Here is a 23,941-nt window from a genome sequence, read left to right as displayed (position 1 = left end):
CCACCCAGGCCTCTATGCTGGCCGGCCTGCATTCACAAGAGCTGTGCAGGGGAGGCCATGGGCTCCAAGCTTGGGCCTGGAAAGACCTGGCTTCTCGGCCTGGCCTCGATGCTGGACAGGTGACTTGCTCAGGGGGGCGTGTCACATGTGAACTTACAGGTGCACGTGAAGCCACTATGTGTGGCCAGCCCTAGTCCTGCCAAGACCCCTTTATTCCTCTGAGACCAGAACAAGGCTCTTCTGAGATCCTCAGACCCAGCTGGTTGGCCCTGAAGGGTTGGTGGGTTTTCCTTTTGTTTTTGTTTTAATAAAGATATGGCACGATCATTCTTTGGGCTGGCCTCCCCTGGCCCGGGTCTGGGTGACCCAGGCACAAGGTGGTCCCCGAGACCCCCCACTCCTGGGGAAGTGGGCCAAGGCGCTGAAGGGGGGCGCCCGGGGAAGCAGGGGGCGGGGGACACTGGCCAGTCATGAGAAGAAATGGATCTTTGTCACAGACACATGTGGGGCTCTTTATGTAAATTGTTCAGTGCCTAACAGGAAGGAGAAAAATGAGGCTTTGATGCAAGCCGCCTCTCGGCCTGGCGCAATGTCATTCAGACGCGTCTGTGGCCTGCTTCTATTAAGGAGCTGTCAGCTCTTCTCAGGCCAGAGACCCAGGGGGCTCTCCGGGCAGGAGGTGGCTCGGCGCTCTCTGCGGAAGGCCCCGCGTCAGCACAGGGTGTGCTGGGGGCCCCACCTCCGAAGGGCACAAGGGACTGTTGATGGATTCTTCGAGAACGGCACGAGGCCCCGGGGGCTGGGAACCTGGAAGGACTGACACGGCCACCTGCTCTGGGCGGAGGGGGTGCGAGGGAAGGTGTTCCAGACGGGGGACTGCGAAGGTGTGGAGACAGGGAGCGAGCCGTGGTCTCCGAGGGGCCAGAGAACACTGGGGGCCTGGGGTTGAGGCCAGCTGTGGGGGAGGGAGCAGGAGTCTGGTCTTCTGGGTCTCGGGGTCATGGGGATCTGACTGGCTGGGATGCGGGGGGATTCGAGGTTGAGGGAGGCGTCCGGGATAGGAGGACAGAGTGAGGTGGGGAGCAGTGAGGGCCAGAGTCGTGGTCCAGGTACACAGTGGGACACGCTTCAGAGCCAACCAGGGTGACACCAAGACTCCCAGCTCCCGGAAGCCCACGCCATCCAGGGCACCCAGGCTTCCCTGGGGAGCCAGGCAGGGACAACCCAGGAATAATCCCAGGCCTCCCAGGTCCTGAGGAACCTTCTGAACCCTCCAGAGGGAAGGGAAGAGAGACCCAGACCAGCACGGGCCCAAAACTAGTCTGCTATGCTCTGGTTCTTGGGGAGTATGTAAATCCCTGCTTGGTATCTATGGCAACTCTCTATTAACCAGAACTGGGTTCCACAGACTCCTGGCCCCTGTTCATTCTAAAAAACTCAGAGCTGTTGGTCTTTGAAAAAAAAATCTCATCTCACTGAAGAAAACACAGAAAATACCAAAGAGCGAAGAGAAGAAAACAGAAGCATTTTTGTGCATTTCCACCCAGTTTGTGGAACAAAATTAGGATCATGTTGAACATCCGCTTTTGCATCCTGCCGTTTTCATTATGCATCAGATCGTGAGCGTTTGCCGGAGGGGCGGGAAAGGGTCTTTGGAAACAGGGCTGCTGGGGGCTGGGACTTGGGGGTGCTGCTGTGCTCCCTGACCTTGCAAGAGTCGGTCGCCCTCCCTGAGCCTGCTTCTGCATCTCTACAAGGAGAGGTTGAGGGCGGCGCAGATCAGGCTCCATTCAGAGCCAACATCAGAAGTGTAGACGTTTTACCTGCCGCGGTGGGCTGTCTGCTGCAGGCTTGTCCCCCAGGAGAGCCCGGTGATGTCTGGGGCAGGGTGGGCACAGGGCTGGCCCTCCTGCCTGGCGTGTGGGGGAGGTGGGAGCCAGCCCCTGCAGTCCCGGCCGCCTGGGCTCACTGCTGCTTCCAGCACTCTCCCACTGTGTGGTCTTGGGCAAATGACACTGCCTCTCCAAATCTCCATCTCCATCTCCAAGCGCTAGAACGGGGGAGCTGTGATAGTTTGTCAACTTCATAGGCACCGAGCACTTAGCACATAGTAAGTGCTCAGTCAGTGGGAGCTATCATGAATACTACGATTCACATTATCTGGGACCGCTCAGGTGTGACTGCTGGATTAAGTCATAATCTTCCCGCAGCGTTCCGTAGGGTGCTTGGGGCCTGGGGACGTGGCCAGGGGGTGGCAGCAGGTGCCATGACCCTCTCCTAGAGCCGGGGCCGGCTTCATGGGCCTGTGACCTGTGCAGCCACATGGGGCCCGGGCTCAGAAATGCCCTGTGCTCGCGCTGATGCCCTGCCATCGCTGTCTTGAGATTCATACTCTAGGAGCAGGGGCCCTGCTCATCACCAAGCGTGCCCTGTTCTCCACGGGATTCCTCACACCAGCCCAGGGGCTCGCCTGGCTTGGCACCCCGCACGTCGTCTGGGCTCAGAGCTCTTGGCGAGGGAAGAGCAAGGGCCAGGACGGCCCCCCGTTCAGGGGAGGACGCTGCCCCGTGAGGTCTGGGGCTGTGTCCGGGGCGCACCCGGAGGCGGGCGCCAAGGAGGGTCACGCCGGGGGCTGCTCGTGCAGCGGGGAAGGCTGCCGAGGGCAGGAGGTTGTCTCGGTGGGATGCCAGCTGGGGCAGGCAGGGCCGAGCGGGGGGCCTGCCGGACTGCAGCCAGACATACTGGGGAGACGCAAGACGACTCAGGTTGGAATCGATTGAAACGGAGCCAGGCACTCGGGTCGCTAAAGGGGCCGTGAGCGGGAGAGGGCAGCACACCCAGCGTGAAGGCGCTCCGAGGTCTGTTTCCTTCCCTCCGTTCTTGGGGAGGCGGGCCTGAGCCCCCCCCAGCCCGCCCCCCAGCACCCATCTGGGCGGGGAGCGAGGAAAGGAGCGGGGCACAGGCCACGTGGTGCACAGGAGGCCAGGGCAGCAGCTGCAGGACAAGTGGGACTTGGGCCGCCTGCATGCGCAGGGAAGGGGCATCCAGGACACCGTGGATGGGCCGGCGGGGCCCGGGGTCTCTGGCTGCTAAAGGCCGCTCAGCAGAAGGGAGAAGAGGAAGCGGAGGAAGGACAGAGAAGGAATACCTCCTGCGCTTTCACAAGGGGCACGGGTCTCCCCGGGAAGGGGCTGGGGTGTCGGAGCGGGTGTCTGCCGTCTCGGTGCCGGTTCGCCCCCAGGGGGTGGCAGCCCCAGAGTGAGAGTGGCATGGGGTGTACGCAGAAAGGAGAGGGAGTCAAGGAGAGGCTCTGCCTTGGAAGGTCCCATGTCAGCCTTTGTGGGGTGACGCTGATACAGGAAGCCAGGTGTCCATTCTGAGGGGACGAGGCACCCCACAAGGTGTAGGAGTCCTAGAAGGGGATTGTGTGGATCCAGAGGCAAGGGAAGAATTGCTTCTAGTGAGGAAACCGGGGAAGGCTCTCGGTGGTCCCTGCCGCCTTGCGTATGGACCGGCAGGGATGGGGAAGGGTAGCCCAGGAGGCGTGAACTGGCCTGGTGTTGGGACAGTCCCCGTCGGGGACAGCTGAGGTCTGATCTCAGACTGCAGGGCAGCCAGAGCTGGTTCTCCGCAGGGCGCCGGGGATGGAGACGTCTGAGCACCACACTGGGAATGGGAACTCGAGCAGGTGAAAGTACTGAGGAGCCATTGAAGGCTTTATCGCAAGCAGAGCTCGTGAGAGGCCATTCAGGGCTGAGGCTGGGAACCTGGAAACCCAGCTTGGAGATGGGCACGGAATTCCCAGCAGGAGGTGATGAGGCCAGATTCTAGGCTGTGGCTATGAGGATGGGAAGGAGGGGTCTGATGAGGAGACCTCGGGCAGGGCCCCCCCCCCACCCCAAGGACTCTGAAACCTCCTCAGAGACAAGCCACAGAAGGACACGGGGCAGAAAGCAAGGTCTTTGGAGCAGAGGGGGCCTCAGGATGCCATGGATGCATTGGATCCAGGGGTCTGGAGCTGCAGGGGTTGTTGGGGCAGGGGGAAGGTGGGGGAGCTTTGTTCTCGGGAGCTGGCCAGGGCTCTGGGAGGAGAAGAGATCAGCCAGGAAGGGAGGCCAAGGGATGGGACTGACATTGGGGAGGTGGGCGTGGCCCAGGGCCAGAGCACTTTGCTAGGCCCTCCTGGACCCTGGGGTGGACAGGAGGGACAAGACTGTGATGGGAGGGACAGGGGAGTTGGTGTCAGGAGGGCCTGGGGACCAGAAGTCTGCATCCACATGGCCGTCCTGAGCGAGTCCTCTGGCCGAGGTCCGTGTCCACCTGCTGGGGGAGGACAGCCTGTCTCCCAAAGGGCGGTGGGGCTGCCAGGCCTCAAGGACAAAGGCAGGCGGGGGCAGGGGAAGGAGCTTGTGGCTGGGAGCTTAATGGCCCCGAAAAAAAACCATAAAACTGGAGAATTATGGGAGACATAAACAGAGCTGTCAGGGATTAGCCCGGGGAAGAGATACCAGCGGCTGAGCCGGGATTCTTGCGTGTGCATAAAAAAGACAGAAGTTATAAAAGGAGGGAGATTAAGAAGATGCTGCCTCCACGCTTGGGCTCCCTGGCCGATTCCTTTCTCACGCCCCGGCGGAGGCCCCAGCCGCACGTTGACCCCGGGGCCCCGGCCTGCATGGCGGGCAGGGCCCGCCCGGCGACTCAGGGACAGGGGTGGGGGTGGGGACCTGGCCCAGGCCGGCGGAGGGGCCCCAGGAGCCAGGCCCAAGGACGGAGGCGGCGCCAGCTCTGACAATTTATGGGCGCTCACACGCCCTGCCTTCATTTTCGCCGTTCTGCTGATGTCATTAGCCAAGCACTAATGGGCTTAAATTTCACCTTAAACCATCCCCACTGTCCTCAGCAGATGACAAACGGACTGCTCTCTTCGGCTCTGCAAAGCTGCCGGGCGGGCTCTGGCAGGCACCTTCCCCTCCTTTCTCACACGCCCTTCTGGCCCCCACGGGAGGGGCTCCCTGGGACCCCGGGCCTGGGGACACTCACAGGTCAGGGGAATTCCCCGGGGGTCTGTGGGAGCCACAAGGCGGGCAGGGTGCCAGAAAAGGGGGACTTTGGAGGAGGTGGGATGACACAAGATGGGGAGGCAGGAGCCGGGGGGGCGGGTCCAGTGGCCCCTCCCCGTGTGGCCTGGCAGGCCTGCTCCCCTCTGAGTGTCCCAGCCCAGGTATCCTGAAAGGCAGCTGCAGAGGGGACTTGTGGGACCCCGGGAATTACCTGCCATTTTCTTTTTTTTTTTTTTTTTTTAAGATTTTATTTATTTATTTGACAGAGAGAGACAGCGAGAGAGGGAACACAAGCAGGGGGAGTGGGAGAGGGAGAAGCAGGCTTCCCGCCGAGCAGGGAGCCCGATGCGGGGCTCGATCCCAGGACCCTGGGATCATGACCTGAGCCGAAGGCAGACACTTAACGACTGAGCCACCCAGGCGCCCCTACCTGCCATGTTCTTACAAGCCTTAGGGAAATCGTATTTTGCTCAAGCTAACAAAAACAGCAATGGTTTTACTTGGGGCTAGCATTGCCTTCCACCCACCGCCCACCCATCCAACACCCACCCAGCCACCCACTCGCTCATTCATTCGACAAACACGCGGCCCACGAACCCCTGGCTTGCTCACGTCCATCAAAGGCCCCAATTAGCTATTGGAGCCCCGTGAGAGAGAACAAGTGGGTGATCTCTAAACACCGTTGGTTTGAGAAGACAAAATCTTTCCAGCGGTGGCTCTGAGGGGGGGAGGGGAAGAGACAAAGGAGCTCAGGGGATGGGGGGTGGGTGTCGCGTGGACCCGATGGCCCATCCAGTCCTCGAGAGGGGCGTGCTCTCCTGAAAAGGAGGGACAGGAATAAAGACAGTGCCTCGGCAGAAGAAGGGCAAGGTCAGGCTGCTTGGTCGGCTGCGGGGGGGGGGTCTCCCCTGTGAATGTTTCCACGGCCCCCACCTTTGTTTCCCAGTGAGGGGCAGATGCCCGACTTCTCTGCCAGTAAAGCTGGCCTAGAGGGGGCTAGGCCCAGAGCCACCCCTTTCCCATGGTAATCACACTCCCTCCCGAGTCCCTAGCACTGGCGACAAGGGGCCGTGGCCCGAGCTGTGCCCCCGCTCTGTCTGGCTCCCCTCGTTGCTCTCAGGAAACCAGTCCCAGCTTCCTGACCTCCTGTGCCCACCTTCACCACCCCACCGTCCGTGACTGAGGCTCTGGGAACTTACAGCATGTGTCCGATAGTGTCACTCACTCCCTTCCTTCCCCTCTGTGGCTCCCTATTGTCCTAGGCACGAAGTCCAAGATCTTCACATGGCCCGCAAGGCCTATCGCGCGTGGACCCCGCCCCTTTCTGTCTCAGTCCCTGGCACGTGTAGGGTAAATGAAGGGGGGTCTGTGAGGGGAGCCCATAGGTACCAGGACGTAGTTCTGAGCCATGGCGCAAATCCCTGCCCCTCAGTGGGCCTCCATTTCCCTCTCTGTAAAATGGTGCAGCCAGCACCTGGGGCTAGTCAGGAGGCTCAGGGTGAGCTGAAGTGAAGGCACAGGCCCAGAGACAGCAGAGCAGATGCTCCAAGGACAGTATGTGGGGACAGAACAAGCCTTCAGGGACTCCCTGCAGGTTCCAAAAGTCTCCCCTCCTCAGGGGGATCTCTGGTGCCCACCGTTCATGCTGGTGCCCAGGATCCTAACCCTGAGTAGCAGACTTGGAACCAGATGAGCGGAGTTGAAGTCCAAATGTTGCTGCTCACCAAGAAATTCCCTTGGCCTCCAGGCCTTAATCGTGCTGTCTGCAAAATGTGGGTGCTCATAGGTTGCTTGCACAGTTACCCTTGGAATTAAAATGATGTGGCAGGGAAGAAGGCACTTCTGTCGATGCCCAGCTTGTGGAGGGCACCCAGGAAATATGGGACTTAAAATCCCAGTGCCTGGGACCGCAACTCCCTGCCACGAAAATCACAGCCGACCACAACGCAGTGCTCCCTCCTGGACCTTCCTACCCTGGCCAAAGCTGCCTCCAGGAATTGAGTTCAGAGCTTCCAGATCCTAGGTCTGACCTCACAGCCATGGATTCTAATAATAGTATTCGACTTCCCATTATTGACCTACTATTAGTGCTTCCGGCTCCTTATAAGCTGTGTGACTTTGGACAACTGACCTAACCTCTCTGTGTTTCTGTTGACTCATCTGTAAGAGGGGTTAAAATATGTAAGCTGCTTCTTAAACCAGGGCCCTGCACACATAAGCACTGCGTAAGAATTCACTGTGCGGGGGATGATGACAGAGCACCTTGATGTCCATTTTCCCGTCGGGTCCTGTGAGGAGGGTGCTTATCACGATCCACATGTAACGGGTGAAGGCACAGAGGCCCAGAGAAGTGGGGTGACTCACCTGGGGTCACACAGAAAGTCGGTGCATGGCCTCAGGGACTGGATGTTCTTTCCAAAGGCTCACGAGGCTCTGGTCTGGAAAAAGCCAGCCCTGGAGCAGGGTGGAACACAGGGCCCTTTCTGAGCCCTCTCTCCGTGGACCCGGGGCTGGAGGGGCCTCCGGCCAAGTCTGTCCCACCCAACCTGCTCTGGGCGCTGCCTGCCTATGCCCAGATTGCGTATCCGCCCACCTGGGGCAGGGACCAGCTGCTCCTGGGGCCGGGGTGCCAGAGCTAGGTTCCTGTCGCTCCAAGGAGCTCCCGCCCCACCAGCCCCACCTCCCAAGCCAGCTAGGACCCCTCAGGGATTTTCCTGAACTTTCCCTCTGTCATAAAAAATTATATAAATATTTACCCTTTAGAAATAACAGCTCACTTGTTGGGCCCTCCTCTGCCAGGCCTGGCTTGGATGACTGTCCACTTTCTCAATTAATTCTTTTTTTTTAATATTTTATTTATTTATTTGATAGAGACACAGCGAGAGAGGGAACACAAGCAGGGGGAGTGGGAGAGGGAGAAGCAGGCTTCCCGCCAAGCAGGGAGCCTGATGTGGGGCTCGATCCCAGGACCCTGGGATCATGACCCGAGCCAAAGGCAGATGCCCAGCGACTGAGCCACCCAGGCGCCCCTCAATTACTTCTTACCCACCCTCCGAGGGACTTACTTTTCCTCCTGCTTCACCAATGAGGAAACTGAGGCACGGTGCTGGAGTTGCATGCCGAGGCCCCTCCCGTCTGTGGTGTCGAAGCCAGGATTTGGCCCCAGACACTCCTGGACCACCTCCGTCTCAGCCAAGCCCAGATTGGCCTCTGCTTTTAAGTTTTACAATGTGTGTTGCCTTTGTTCTGATGATTGAAGAAAGCACACTGCGGGTGGAAATGGACTGGAATGTTCAGCAACACGTAGCGCCAGGAGAAGCCCGTGGGAGTTGTGTGCCAGGGGTTCACCTCGAGCCAGTCCTGGTCTGTGTGCCAGAAGTGATGATTCAGACTATAGGGAGATTGAGGTTCACTCCCCCCACCACTTGGGGCCTCAGTTCCCCCACCTGTGAAGTGGGGGCATGGTCCCCATCATGCCCATTGCCCAGTGCGGGACGCAGGGGTGCTGACTGCTCTTGGCATCAGGGCCTCGTGCCATCCTACTTTTTTTTTTAAGAGTTTTTATTTTATTTATTTGAGAGAGAGAGAGCACGAGCGGGGAGAGGGGTAGAGGGAGAGGGAGAAGCAGACTCCCCGCTGAGCAGGGAGCCTGACACAGGGATCGATCCCAGGACCCTGGGATCATGACCCGAGCTGAAGGCAGACGCTTTACGGACTGAGCCACCCAGGCGCCCCTCGTGCCATCCTACTGATGAGGAAGCTGCGGTCACATGACCCTCTGGCCTATAATCCAACAGCTGGAACGGAGCCATGCCAGACTGGAGCCCAAAACTAGGCTCCTTCCTCAGCCGCCTCGCATAGCCCAGGGGATGGAGATTTATCCCTATAAGCTTTAAAATCTTTTTGTAAGGGTTATATGCTCATGGAAAAAAAAAAATCGAATACACTCTCCCCTTTTATACAGCAGAGCATCTCTGCACACTTTCCTCATTGTGCTCTTCTCCCTGACTTGAAGACTACACCCCGTCTGTGCACAGAGCCCTTCCTTACTCTCTAGACTCCACTGTGTGGAATTCCCCAAATGTGTGTCCTTCATCCTCCTCCTACGGACACTGCAGGGGATCTCCAGGCTTTCACTGCTGCGAAGGACGCCAGGGTCCTCGCCCTGCGCAAAAGGCTCTGGGCCGGGCTGGGAGCAAGACTGCGGGGCCAGAGGCCCATGCAGTTTCCATTTGGGTCTGTATTGCCAAAAAACTCTCCGGAGAGCTTGTACCAGCTCGCTCCCCACATCCGCTCTTGCCCCACACCCTCAGTGGCCGGGTAGATGCAATGGGCCACGTCCACACCTGCTCCGGGCCTAGAAAATCAACTCGGCTATTTCCCGTAAGGAAATCCTCAAAGGCTGTGTATGTCTGAGGGGCCCAGGCTGGAAAGAATGGGAGTCCAGTCACTGCAGGCCCTGCACCCCTGACCAATGGTGTGACCTCAAATGGTGGGTTTCAGCTCTCGGTAAAAGAAGGGTGATGACGGTACCCACACACCCCCACCCCGAGGGTGTCGTGAGGATGAGGTATGTAGATGCAAAGTGCTTATTGGGACAGGGCCTGGCACAAAAGGGCAGCCAGCAAGAACTGGGTGCTGTTTATTGTCAGTCTGGGTGACCTTTGGATCCCCAGGAATGCAGCCCCCTAGGGTCTGCCCCTGGGGTCCGTGCTTGGGTTGAGATTTGCTGTACCTTTGGAAGGGGCCAGGGAACGGAAGAAGGCGTGGGGAACCACCGAGGGAAAGTGTGGAATCACTGTATCCCGGCTTCCCACTGTGCCGATGGGGACACTGAGGCCCAGGAAGCCCAGCCTGGAAGTGGTCACAAGCTTAGCAGAGTGAAGCTGCCTTTTATCGGTGTGTTGCTGCCCGGACGGCAATGCCAAATGCAGAGTCCTGGGCCTGCTCACGCCACTGCAGGGACTCAGCTCTGAGAGGTGGGGCCCCGAGCCGCAGAACCAGAGTCTGGTCCTGGGTCCTCAGGACAGGACAGGACCGGACCCGGAGCCCCTCACCGACCCCAGCCTCCAGGACTCAGTGGGACCCGGAGCATCCGAGGGCTGAGATCTCACTCCAGCCGGACTGGCCCATGATTCTGTCGGATTGCAGGATCCCGGGCCCCACCCCTGGCCCCCAGCATCGGAATCTGCCGTCTTCCTAAGACCTGCACAGTAGTGTGTGAGAAACACTGAAACTCCAGCTGGGAAGATAACGCACCTGCCATGGGGGGGCAGGACACTGTCTGGGGACAGACCTTAATTCTCAGTCCCAGAAGCCTCCCCAGCTGGGGGGGGGGCATCATCCTCCCCCATAAAGCCCTACCTTCCAGAAGACCTGCTCTGTCTCAGATACACACAGCTCCCCAGGAGGCAGAGTACAGCACTTGGCCCTCGTCCCCACCCCCCACCCCCACCGTGGACAGTGCCAAGGCAGTACCAGGTGCGAAGCTCAGCACAGCCTCCCATCTCGCGCTGACCCTGTAAGTGTGGTGTGATTAAGGTTTCAGCTGAGGAACACGCAGAGCAGCTCAGTGAATTGCCCAGGGCCAGCCCGCAGATCGCGGGCAGAAGTGGGATTTGAACCCAGAGCCGTGTGCCATCGGGGCACTGGCATTTACAGTCAGGGTGGGGCTGGGGGAGGGTGCTGCCTCCCTGCCCCCCAGAGCCACACGGCCGGCCGCCTGTGAGTCCTCACAGTTGGCGGGCCTGGCCCTTGGGAATCGGACATGTCTCGGGAGCTGGAGAGGCCTGCCGCTCCCCATGCGGTCACCAGCACCACAGAACCAGCCAGGAAAGATTGTCCCGAACAACTTCCCAGAACAAGACAGCACTGGGGTCAGGCGGAGTTAGCTGTGTACAGCTGGAAGAGGCTCTCTCCCCCAGATGCCGAGTGACTGGAAGCCAGCAGGGGGTGGTTCCGGAGGTGCAGGGCGGGGGGTGAGGCCCGAGGGGGCTGGACCTGGGCAGAGGGAACTCGGGGTGCGGGCCAGCAGGCCGAAAGGATTCTCTTCACCTTGGGAGAAACATAGTGCTGTTCAGAACGGCCAGCCACTAGCCTCGGACAGTTGCCCTCGCCCTCCCTTCCTTTTTACCCTTAAGCACCTCCACATTTCACAACTGTGTGGAAGAGAGGAAAATCAAGCAGGAGGAGGCGGCCTCTGAAAACCAAAGGCAAATATTTTCCGTCCTGAGGCAAGCAGGCCCAGGCCGCCTCCGGCCCAGCCTCTGGGGCAGTGGCTGGTGGTTCACTTTCCCCACAGGTCAGTGCTTCTGGTCACCGGGCTACGTGTCTGGGGGGCTGGCCAGGATTCCCCCCCTGCCCCAGGGATTGCTGGGGGCAGCAGGCCATCCATCCAAGCTTTGCTCAGAAATGGAAGTTCCCTTCCTGGCAATGGGGGGCAGCCAGGGCAGTGGGGGGCGGGAAATAGTGGTAACCAGGAGGACAGGGTCCCAGCCGTTCATCCACAGGGTAGCCCACTCCACACCCAGTCTTGGGCCAGAGATGCTTTTCATATCAAAATAGGAGCTGTTAGTGTGTTGTTGGGGGCAGGGGGCTATAACCCCCCCAGAGCCACTAGGCCCTAAATGAATTTGTAACTTATCCATCACAACAGCTGTCCTCATCGGAAGAGCAGTGGTACGTGGTGTGTGAGATTTCTGTTTGGGCTACAGACAAATCCAGGAGGCCTAAGTGTGGACTCCAGGCCTCCCTTACAATAACTCTGCAGCCTCAGGAGCCAAACCCCCACCTGGGGTCCCTCAACAGGGGGCCCAGCGTGGCAGTGGGTAACTGGATCTGCTGGAGGAATTGGGTGGGGGGAGTTGGTGGTGGTGGGCACTGTGGCTTCTCTCTCCAGTTCCCCACCTCACCAACTCCTTGTGCTTTCTTTCTCCCAAGAAATCCAGTTTTCTGAAATTTCCGAAGGAGCAAACCAGGACCTCATTATCTTGCGCCCTCAAGCCCCTGGGCACCTCCCGGATGCCCAGCTGTCAGGAAGCAAAGCTCAAGGCCCTACCCACAGCCCCAGGTGGGGGGGACTGGCAAAGGCCTCCAGAATGGCCCCTTCCCCGCTCTGGAGCTCAGTTTCCACCGCTGTGAATTGAGAGGTGACGTCACCTCCTAGAAGGGCAATTTGAGGGTTAGAAGTAAAATCTATCAAGGCACCTTGGCCATAGGAGGGGGCCAGACAGCATGCTGTCTGACGCTGCTGCTGTTAAACCCCTTCTCATAGTCTGAGGTTACTGAGAACTTTCTAGATCTGAGGGTGGCCCCAGGCTCAGTATCTAGGCTGGCTGGCCGGGGGGGGGGGGGGTGGAGTCCCTGGAGAACCCCCACTCTGCCCTGCCAGGCCCTGCATGTGCTAGGGGACCCGCTCTCTCCTGCCTCCGTCACCTGCAGGGCCAGCTGGGCCCCCCAGCTCCAGCTCCTGGCCCAAAGGTGTCATCAGATAAGCCCGGTGGCACCTGCTGTCCTCACATCTGTAGTCCACATGCATCTTCACGCCCCCCCCCCTCCCAGCCTGCCAGGCTTACCATAATCCCAGCCAGAGGTGGCTCGCTTGGGGTGGGGGCCGGACCCTTCCCCCACCCTCCAGCTAAGCTGGGGAGAGAAATCCGGCTCAGATTCCCAAATACGCTGCGTTCTTTCCTGCCACTAAGCCAGGCAGCTCCTTGCCGATGGAACGCCCTTCTGCCCCCCCTAAGCCCACCACTTCCTCCACAGTTTTCCCCTATATTTTGCAGCCGTTGTCTTTTACCCCACCTCATTCAGGAGGGGGGTCCTTAGGGGGCCCTGTGCCTGTGGGTCTCCAGGATTGGGCGTGAGCGGAGTCTGGAAAATGTCAAGTGACTGATCCAGTCAAAGCCTGGAGGGGGCTTCTGAGCTCAACCAGCTCCTCTGCTGCCCCCTCCTTTGGGGGTAAGGACAGGCTGGGGTTTGGGTGGGTGGCCTTTTGGAGAGCAAGGTAATGGGAATGGACATGAACTTCCTGCTGCCTCATTCCCCTGAGGAAGGGGGGTGGGGTGGGGGGTCTGGGCTGCTGGGCGCCAAGGGGAAGGGAATGGGAGGGAGGGGCGAGGGGGGCCCTTAAGGAGGCCAAGGCTGAGGAGGGAGACAAGGCTGGGGAAAGAGCCCCCCCCCCCCCCGTGCGCCTTTGGCACGGGCACGGGCGGGGTCCGCCTTGAAGTTGGTGTGCAAGCCCGCTGCTGTTTAAATGGTGTGTTTGTTTGGAGTGGCTCAGGGAGGAGGCCGAGATGGGGGAGGCAGCGCCCCACTTGGCGCCGCCGCTGCCGGAGGGTCGGTGTGTTAGAAGCTGCAGCTTTGTCGATGACTGAAGGGTGGGCGTTGAGGAGTGAAGGGCGAAAAGCAAAGGGGGGCTCGGCGCCCCGGCCTGGCCGCCCCCTGTTTTGCGGAGGGAGCGCCGGAGCCGCCTCTCGCAGTCACGGCGAGCAGGGAGGGAGGCGAGGGGACGAGAGCGCCGGGCTCCCCGCCCCCACCCCACCCGGTTCCAATATTTCGCAGAAAGGCACGCGGCTCCTAATCGGTCCTTTCCAGGCTGAGATTTAGACGCGCGATGCCCGCGCAGGGGCGGGGGCCGCGGGCCGGGGGAGGCGCTCAGAGGCCGGAGCCGCAGAGCGAGGTGAGGAGCCCGCGTCCTCGGCTGGTGGAGCGGGCGGGCGGGCGCGCAAACCCGAGAGGCAGATATAGAAAGGGGGGCAGGTTAAAAATAACCCTCTCCGGCTGGGAAGCTCGCGCGCGCTCTCTCGCCTCGTTCGGTGCCAGAGGACTCCAGGGGAGGTGGCGTTGGGGAGGGCAGCGCGGGATTCCCCCTCCTCCGCGGGGCGGGGTGCCCGCCTGCGCGCCGCGGCTGCACGTGTGCGGGGCCGCGCGCCCGGGCCCCCTGCACCCGGCCGGGGTGGGGGGGCGCCCCCTCCCCAGGCCGGGGCGCAGCTGGCAGCGGCCCCCGCCCGCAGCCCCGCGCGGCTGGAGGGAAGCGCTCCATTATTCATTATTTACGAGCGTTAATAGGTTTGAGGCACGGGGTGGGGGTGGGGTGGGGGCGGGGTGGGGGCGACGGCGCCGTGGGGACCGCGGCCTTAGGGGAAGGGGTGGGCAGGGCGGGGGCGGGGCCGCGGGCAAGAGGTCCCCGCCTCGGCCCGGGCGGCCCGGGCGCACCTCCGCCCGCCGCCGGCTCGCAGCCGGGAAGGGGGGCTGCGCCGGGAGGGAAGTGCGGCCCTTTGATTGTGCCCCTCGGCCTCTGTCCTCCGCGTCCTCGCCCTTTCCGAGGCGCGGGGAGGGGGGCTGCGGGCCGTACGCCCCGCCCTGCGCGCCCCTGGCGGCCGCCGCCGCGGCCCCGACGCAGCCCGGGCCTCATTTATCATCATCTTTGGTCAAGTGGAGTGTGCAAGGAACAGCTGCTTCACTCGGCTGACTTCCGAGGGCGGATACAGCGGGAATCAGGGAGATGAATGATGGGGGCTGGGGGGGCAGAGCCCCCCGGGGTCCCAGCGCAGGCAGGAGGGAGGCGCGGAGCGTCCAGCGCCGCCTCCGCCTCGTGGCGAGTGCAGCGCCCCCTTCCTGTCTCTCCTGGCGCCTCCAATTACCGCGGCTCGCGGACGGGGGTGGGCGGGGAGGCACCCCGGGAGGGGGCCGGGCGCGGAGAGGCACCGCTCGGCGGCGGAGGACGGGCGGGCGCGCTGCTGGCGGAGCCCGAGGTCGCCGTGACCTTGCTGGGGTCAGCGGGTTGGGCTGCGGCGGAGGCGGCGCGGCGTCTTTGGTGGCGCTTTCCGGATTGGCGCAGAGGCCGGGAAACCGGGCGGGGGCGAGCGGGGGTGTGTGTGTTGGGGGGAACACAAATAGAAGGTGAAATTTTACCTGCCCCTGAGGGAGTCCTGCGGATTTTCTCCCGGCAGCAGCCGGCGCTCTGCCTTTGTCTTACACGGCTGAAACATCTGTTGCAGAGGGGCGGCGAGGCCGCAAACAACCCCCACACACCCTGCGCGGCTCCCCCGCCATCCCCAGCTCGGCCCTCGCCGGGCTCCCGGACTCGCGGCAGCGCGTTAACCCTGCTCGCGCTGGGGCGCCCGCCCCGCAGCCCCCCTGCCGTAGTCGGCGCCTCCGCGTGGGGCTCCCAGCCCCCGGGCTCAGAATGGCTTCTCGCGGGGGTGCCCAGCGGCCCTCCCCCCACTTTCAGTGGCCGCGAGGTGTCCATCGGGGGCGGGGGGTGCAGTGGCGGAAAGGGTTAATGGCCTAGTCGCAGACCCTAATTGTCAGACCTGGGCCCCGCTTCGTTTCAATTACCCTAAGTAGAGACTGAATGCGCAATTAACGAAGTCAGCTTGCCAACTGGAAAGCCGTCCCCGCTTTCACATTGAGCAGAATACTCCACCAGCTGACTTGGACTAAGCAATTTCCTCCTCTCTCCCTTTCTCTCTCTCTCTCTCTCTCTCCCTCTCTCTCTCTCTCCCCCCCAACCCCCCTCCCTCTTTTTCTCTCTCCTTAATAATAAAATTATACCAAGCAGTTTGCGGTGTGGCAGGCGGCCAGAAAAGCGTTTCCTTTAAACGCCGCCGTCTCACAATTAGGCAGCAAGAGGATTTGACACGCCGTGGCGGCCTGACAGGCGGCTTCCTCCCCTGGGGGCTGGGGGGGAGGGGGCGCCAATTCCCTGGCTCTCCCAGGTGGAACGGGGCTGGGAGGGGCTGGCTTACTGAGCCTCCCCGACTGTCAGGATGCTGCGCAGAGGGGGTGTCAAAGGCAGGGAAGGGAGGGGTTCTTCCCGCCCAGGCTGGGGAAGGGGGGAGACATTCCCTGGCTCCTCCGGAAAGCTGGGGTGTCCAACAGGAGGACCTTGACCCCTCCCCCTTTGGGCTTGCAGCTCCGAGTTCATTTTCTGGTGGACCAAGGGGCCCAGAGCTGTAGAGGGATCTCAGCCGTGCTGGGCCTCCTGGACAAGTCACTGTCCCTCTCTGGGCTTGTTAATCCCTCTGCAAAAGGAGGGGGAAGTTTGACCTAGAATATGCTCTATAGAAAGTGGCTTCTGGTGGCTCAGTGCTGCTAGCAGCTGGCCTTGTGGGCGGGAGGTAGAGGGAGAGGTAGGCAGCACCAGGTCAGAAACGAGCCAGAGACCCCCCTCCAGCCTGGGCCGCAGATCAGTGGGTTCCAAAGGCACAGAGGGAGTGCTGGCTCCCCAGCAGCCATACGGGGCAGCTAACAAATCCGGGTGACTTTGCAGGATTGCTGGGGATTGGTGCCATGAGAACAGAGGGCATCTGACCGGCTGCAGCCGGGCCCCCTGAGGTGGGGGAGGGGAGATATGCGCAGGTGCCCACCTTGCTGTGTTCTGCCTCCAGCCTCATTCAGGCCGCTCCTTCCACCCGGTGGGCCCTCACCCTTCCTCACATAATTACGCCCTCCTGCCAGCCTGCCCTGACCGCCTGCACTCCCCACCCCACAGCCTCCTGGGTGTCTGTCAGCCTCAGGAGGGCAGGGGCCCTGCTGCGTTTCCCTCTGTATCCTCAGCACCCAACTCCAGCCCACCCCACCTGACTGTAAGCTGAACAGAACGGGCTTGATGAGGGAGGGGCTGTGACCCAGGTGGTGTGGAGGACAGAGGGGAAGCCTGTGGGCTTTCCTTCCTGATTGGCTACTGCACGGGTCCTGGCTGGTCTTCAGGCCTGTCGTCATCATCCCTTAGAGCTGTGGGTAGGTTAAATGATGCACCCAAGCCAGCACTGAGCCCCTCACCCATCCCATCTGCCCAGCCATCCAAGCAATATTTAATTGGCACCTGGTCGGGACAGTTTCTGCACTTAGGGCGTAGGACCACACAGATGAGGAAGCCCCTGCCCTCATCAGGCTACATTCTGCCCAGGGAGGCACATGTAAAGCAGCTCATTATACCATTAATTATGTGATTACCACTGTGATAAGCGCCACCAAGGAGCCCTGCAGGGACCCAGCAAAGCGGGGGGGGGGGGGGGGGGGGGGCGGATAGCAGGGCCTCATCTGGTGCCTGGGGTGGAATGCTCCGAAGGTTATTACCACCCCTGGGGGCCTAGGCCTCCTGCCTCCGAGCCTTTGCGGCTCCCCCACCTGGGTGCACCTCTGAGCTTTACCTTCCCCGTGGGGCCCCAGCCACTCAGGCCCTGCCTCCCCCAGTCGCTCACCCTGCGGCCCCACTCCACGCTTCCCTGGGTTGTGCTGGTCTCAGGACTTCTCCCAAGGCCCAGGGAAGGTTCTGGGTGCTCCCCCATTCTCATTCCTTCACACCGAGCGCCTGCCTGTGCCATGACCACCTGCTAGGTGCTCGAACTCTGCTCCCGCTGGCTCTGCCCTTGCAAAGTTCCATGCGCACCAGTTACATCAGCGTGTGACACCCGGGGGCTTGTGATGAGCTGCAGCCCACAGACGGGCCCTCTTCAACTCTGGGGTGTTAAACTTTTTACTTGGTCGATAACATTTATTAAAACGAGAGACTTCCCTTTTTATTAAAAAAAAAAAAAAACTCCGAAGCTCTGGCGCTCTCCTTCCCAAAGCTCTGCTGGAGTTCGGTGGGGCGCCCCCTCACTTTATTTGGGACTGGGGTCCCTCAGTGTGCCTCCATCCCCACCTGCTGGCTTCGCTCAGGTGCATTACCTGCCATGCCAGAAGGAGCTTGTTCTCTGTGGAATGAACGAGGGGTTGTGGTGATAAGCCCCCCCCCCCCATGTCTACCCAGTTGTTCTCTTCGCTGCCATCGACGGCTGGTTCTGGATATTTCCATAGGGTTAATGTGACACTGATACATTATTCATTCAATACATATTTATTGTTCGGGGATATGGGGGTAGAGCTGTGAACAAAACCGGCCAAAACGCCTGCTCGGGGAACTGTAGTTCTAAAGAGGAGAGACCAGCCGTAAAGCCAGCCAGCCACGTGGCTTAGGACAAGGAGGTGAGCACGTGATAGAAGTAGGGGAGGAGGCATGCACGGGGTGCTCTTCCAAGCACAGTGGTCAGGGAGCGGTCCCTGGGAAGGTGACATGAGCAAAGTCCTGTTGGAGCCGAGGGAGCAAGGCGTGCAGAGATCAGAATGGTCTTCCCAGCACAGGAAGCAGCCAGACAAGCCACTAGCTGATGAAGCCACTTCCACAGGGAAGTCAGGGTCCCTCGGGGCACGCGGGGTGGCCCTCAAGGACAGGCTGGGGTGAGAGGTTGGGCTCTCTCACCTTTGCCTGCCCTCAGAGCCAGCGGACACATAGATCCTGTCTGATCCACATTGTGCGGCGGCCCGCAAGGCCAGAAACATCTGGGGCTTTGGTGGGAAGGATCACAGAGCAGACCGGGAGCCCCTCCCCGCTCTCCCCGCGCCCCCGCCCCGTGGGTCCCCTCAGATGCCCACAGCAGCCTCTGAGCCAGCCCATTGGCTTGCTGACCTGGCATTTCCGAATGTGTGGGCCACCAGACCCCAGCCCTCCTAGCTGATGACATCTCAGGAGTCAGGAACCCCCCGTCCCCCTTCTTATCCTCATTTTGACAGCGAGGGGGGGAGGTGGTGCCATCTTTTTTGTTGAATGGCGAATAAAATGATCTAAAAACAATTACTGTCCACAAGAGACTGGTAAGTATGGAGCTGATAATAGATGAGTGTCCCCCCGCCCCAGAGTGGGAGCTCTGGAATGCCCACAGCACCACTGCTGCTGAATCCTCTCTTGCACCCCACAGCTATCCCAGCTGGTCACCTGGACCGCAGGCCCCTCCGTCTTGGACGGCCCAGGTCTGGGGGCCCGTTGACCACCGCATCCCAGAAACCGCGCCGTGGGGCAGTGGGGTGTGGCTGTGGAGCAGGGCTCAGCTTTAGAAGTCAGGCACCCAGCGGGAGATCTGGGTCCTGTTGCCCAGTCCCTGGGCTGTGGTACTTCCACAGGTTACTGCTCCTGGAAATGGTTTTGTGGCTTCCTAACTGGGCCTGGGGCTTCCAGAAACTAGCACAGTCCACGCTCCACACACCCCGTGATGCCCCAGGAGCGGGGCATCCTCTTAGTGGTAAGACCCTGAGGACAGGATCTTCATGGGCCTTAGGAGGGTCTCTGAGGCCTCTGCAGCTGGGGCCTTGGAGGAGACAGCATTGGTGGGCTTCGAGGGGAGGCTTTCCAAATGTCTGGAGAGTCCAGAAGCTTCTGCTCTCCATTCAGACTTCCTCCAAAGAGCCCTGAGATCCCGCCTCACCTGGGGTCCCTAGCCTCAGAGACAGAGCCTGGCTGGGGACCCGCCCTGCATCTGGAGAGAGTGCAAGGCGGTCTTCCAGAGTCTTGCCCTTCTCACCCCATAGCTTGCCTCTGAGTATTCAGGACCCCCAGCCCCCGGGTCCTCCCACCCGAGCGAGGCCCTGCAGAGGCATATGCCGGACTCCCGTGGGGTTCTCCCATGGAGCGTGCGTGGGTACCCATGAATGAGGAGGGGTGCGTGTCAAGTGTTGGGGGTGCTGCCCACATGGAGTGGTCTTGAGAGGCCATCCTTTGAGGTGGGGGCTGCCTTGTTCTCTGGGATTCTGTATGCCCCAGGATTGTCCCCCTCTGCCCTAGCAGGGCTCTCCCCTCTGGCTCGGGTCCCTCCCTCCCCACTAGCCTCTAGGCCAAGGACCCTAACCCTTCCCTGGGGCCTACAGGGACTGAGTTGTTTGTCTTGTGGACTCCTTGGAAGCTCATCCCTTCCCCTATTCAAGCCAGGCCCTTAGGATTCAAAGTAGACCCCACAGGTCAGCGGGAAAGCTGGCTAGCGATTTATCTTTTTTTTTTTTTTTTTAAATTTTTTTTATTTTATTAAAGATTTTATTTATTTATTTGAGAGAGAGAGAATGAGAGAGAGCGAGTACATGAGAGGGGGGAGGGTCAGAGGGAGAAGCAGACTCCCTGCTGAGCAGGGAGCCCGATGTGGGACTCGATCCAGGGACTCCAGGATCATGACCTGAGCCGAAGGCAGTCGCTTAACCAACTGAGCCACCCAGGCGCCCAGCGATTTATCATTTTAATCGAGGTTTCCTACTTAGTATTCCTCACTCACCCCAGACGGATGGGGAGGTGCAGGGTGGTCCTACCTTCTTCACTCCTCGCTGGACACCCCCGGCCCCATCCCCAGCCTCCTGCCCCAGGGAACTTTCTCCTTCTTCCTAGTCCCCAGGCCTTGAGTGGGTTGGCTTTTTGCATTTTTCCCTGCAGCTACAAATTAGGAAACCGGGTCATAAAACAACCTTGGGTAAGTGGGTAGGATGGAACCAGCAGTCTCACAGCCGCTGCTGGGGAACAGAAAGCTTCCTTCTGTCTTCCTCCCTCTCTCTTCCTCCGTCTCCCACCCTGCCCCTCTCCCACCACCCCTCTCCCTCAGGAAAACCTCCAGCCACAGCCTCCCAGCTGGGCTCCACCGGGTCCCCTATGGGAGCTGCGGCAGCTCTGGCCCACGCTGTGCCCATTTCCCTGATCCAGGGCACTGGAGGGGCTGTGGGCCCAGGGACAGCAGTTATGGGGTGATAGCAGGTGGCCAGTGACCAGCACTGCTCATGAGTGGACCTCCCTGAGGTGGGTCCGGCTCCCCGAATAAGAGGGGCGGTCCTGGCCTGGCCTTCAGGGCCTCAGAGGCTGCAGAGGGGCCCTCTCCCCTCCCCTTCCAGCACCTTCTTGCTGCCACGCTCCAAGATGCCTTCCTATAGGTGGGAGTTCTTGGTGTGGGGTCCAAGGAAGGGAACGTGCACCCTCGGTCTGGTCATCCAGCAAAAGGAACTTCACTGTGGGTGGGCTCAAAGGTCGGTCTCTTGCTCTCTGAACCTCACCTTTTTTCTCTGGAAGGGCGGAATAGTCAAAGTGTTAACTGAGCAAACCTGCACAAGAGTAAGCATTCCCGGCCAATGCCAAGGGTCCCCCACCACCCCCACCACCCCCCACCCGGTCCTCCTCTGCTCCCTCGGTCCAGGAGCCTGGGAACACTGCCTTCCAAGAGTTGTCATAAGGGACTTCTGTCCTAAGCATCGTATCTGGTGCCTAGAGGACGCTCAAGGCTGACTTCCTCCCTCCCCTCAGGAACTTCAGAGATCAGGCCTTGACCCAGTGTCCCCAAGACCCAGTGGGGGAAGCAAGGAGGGGGAGGCTAGACTGGACCCGAAGGAGCCCCGCGAGGATGTGTTAGGGGGTGCCCTTCTCCCTCCAGCTGAACCCACTGAGGCCAGACCCCGGGTCTGTCCCCCTCTGCTCCCCTCCTCCCCTCCCGAGGTTCAGAGGTCATCATCTCTGCCAAAGGGGCCCTTCCTGCTGCCGCCCACCCCTGCCTAGTGCGTGCCTCTCTCCCCCTCCTTGTCCTGTCCTAGTGCTCTTGAAAAGTAATCATAATCATAATAATTAATAACAACAGAGCCTGTGGCAGGCCTGAGGCAGCTCTTAAAGAGGCAGAGCCCCGTCTTCTCCTGGCTGAGCTGGCGGACCTCGAGCCGACTTTGATGCCACGCCTTTGTTCCTGCAACCGTCCCTCTCCCCTCTCCCGCCGCCTGGGGTTGGAGGGTGGTGTTGGGGTGAGCATTTTTGCCTGCGTTCTCCATCAGGCACTGGGCTTCTCGTATTTTAATTGAACTGTCTTTTCTTAGAGATAGATGCTTTCACCGCATCCAGGGCTTGTGTGTATTGGGAAACCCGCCTTTAATACAGCTCGGCTAAATTAAAAGACACAGCAGCTGGACTGATTAAAGGTGGGGGGGAAAGGACACTGGCCATAGCACTCTCTCTTTTTAAGTAATGTTTCCAGTAATGCATTTTGGAGAATGTGAAGAAAAATAAAAAATAAAAAATAAAGCTGTAGAAATGTTAATGATATCCACAGGACACTCAGCAGGAAATGGGAGCGATCTGGGACTAATAAAAGCCGAAATGTAATTTGTTCAGATATATGACGCGCAGCTCAGCTCCCGCGCCTCCAGAGCAGGCCTGGGTTTGCGCATTCCGGGCTCAGAAACACAGGCCGGGGGGACGGAGGCGGAGCGCAGTGTCGTGTCCTCCGGAGCAGGCCCTCCTGGCCAGGGCCCGCTGCCGACCCCGCCGGCCAGCCGGTGACACCCTAATAAAAGTGACTTCCACTGCCAGCCGGGTTGTGCGCCTGCTCATTTCCTCTGCCCAAGGGTGGAAGGGGACGGCCCCTAAGCCTTCTCCGCAGAGCTCAGGAGGCCCAGGGCCGCCTGGCTGGCTGACAGCCACCAGGCCAGAACCGAGTGCCGCCTCCAGCCCCTATGGGCCCGGTGCATCGCGGCAGGCACCTCCTCTAATGTTTGATCCAAGCCGCCAGGGATGGGACTGAAGTGGGTCAGAAGGGCGGGCACATTTCTCCTTGTTGGGGATGCCTGTGAAGAATCCGGGGGGAGGTGGGAGGGGAGGCCGCCGGGCTGTGTTCGTCACGGGCCTGGTGGGCAGGGGTTCGCCCTGTGGGACGCTGGTCCCCTCTCACAGCAGCCCCGGGTGCATCTACCCCTGAGTCAGGGTCAGCTGACTGCCGAGCTCAGGGGAGGTGGGCCCCGGGCTGTGCTAACAGGGCTCCTGGGGGCTTCTGGCTGCTCTGCTCAGCTGGATGGGGCCCCTCCCCTGGCCCCCACCCTGGTCAGCCCCAACACTGAGAAAGGCATCTAAGGGGGATCCGGGCAGAGAATAGAGGAGTGAGTTGGACCTCCTGGGGGAGCCCCCATCCTCCCCCACATCTCTGTCCTCTTTCTCACGTCTGTGTGTCTCTCTCTCTTTTCTGTGCCTCTTTATTCCTTTCTGGTCCCTCCTATAACCCTGGAATCTTGTGGCCTGAAGCAGGCCACCCCTTCCTCTTTCACCTTGGGAATGGCTGGGAACTGGACCGTCCCCGGTGCCCTCCTGGGGGCCCGGGCCTTTCTTTCTGCCTCTTGCCCCCCCCCACCAGTGGCAGGGTTGTGGGTAAATCCTGATCCCCCGCCCCCGCCGCCCCCCGGGCGTCTGGCTGACTGCCAGACTCCTCGATGTGATTTCTCCTGAGCCTGGAACGTTCCTTGCTCCTCCCCTCTCCCTCCTTTGAGGGCCTTCTGGGGTGACCTGGCCCCCAGTCAGGGAGACCTTCAGCCTGGACGCTGTTGTGTGAATCCAGTTGCTCTGCCCTGAAGGGCCCACCGCTTCTCCGGGGTCATTTCCTGATCCCAGATCCTGCGTTAGGGCTGGTTAGACCTCACCGGGGGCCCGAGCCCCTGAAATCATAAACAGATGGGCTCTTGGCCTGGCGTGCCCCGGTGCTGACCCTGTGAGATGGAGACGGGAGGGGCCTCCGGGGCGCCTCACGCCCAGCTGTGGGGCGCTCGTCTGTGGCCAAGGGACTGCGGCTCTGTCCCCCATTAGCATGCACTCCCTCACTCTGGGCCACGTAATCTGTTTACGCACCTATGATACCAAACCAGGAGGCAGGTGCCGCTGTCCTGCGTTACTGGGAGTCAGAGAAGGGGACGTTTTATGCCTACAGTGGCTCACAGCCCCTAATCGACGTCTGCTAGGAGGAACAGACAGATTCCAGATGGCATGGCCGTGATGGAGGTGCGCGCGTGCGTGTGTGTGTGTGTGTGTGTGTGTGTGTGTGTGTGTGTATGCGCGCCCGCTCTCCGCAGGCCCTGGTGAGTGGCTCCTCTGGGCAGGGGCAGACCTTCCCGGCTGCCCGCACGGCTGGGTCCCGCTCGAACACTGCCGCACTGGGACTCGATTGCAGGACCCAGCCGGCCCCCCGGGGACCGGAGAGCGGGAAGCGCTCTGCTAAATGGTTCTGTGGGCAGGGAAGCGCTGGGAATGATGGGTGGGGTGGAGGGGAGGAGCTGACCCCGACCAG

At 60.6% G+C, this 23,941-nt stretch overlaps 1 protein-coding gene across 3 annotated transcripts in view; it reads left to right on the top strand.

Moving 5' to 3' along the window:
• Positions 1–23,941, top strand: part of RAI1 (retinoic acid induced 1) — a 116,303-nt gene that overhangs the window by 78,233 nt on the left and 14,129 nt on the right. The gene's annotated exons all lie outside the window — the stretch shown is intronic.

This window comes from Halichoerus grypus, chromosome 2 (genome assembly GCF_964656455.1).
Source record: "Halichoerus grypus chromosome 2, mHalGry1.hap1.1, whole genome shotgun sequence".
Taxonomy (NCBI): Eukaryota; Metazoa; Chordata; class Mammalia; order Carnivora; family Phocidae; genus Halichoerus; species Halichoerus grypus.
This window is presented reverse-complemented; position numbering and strand designations above follow the sequence as displayed.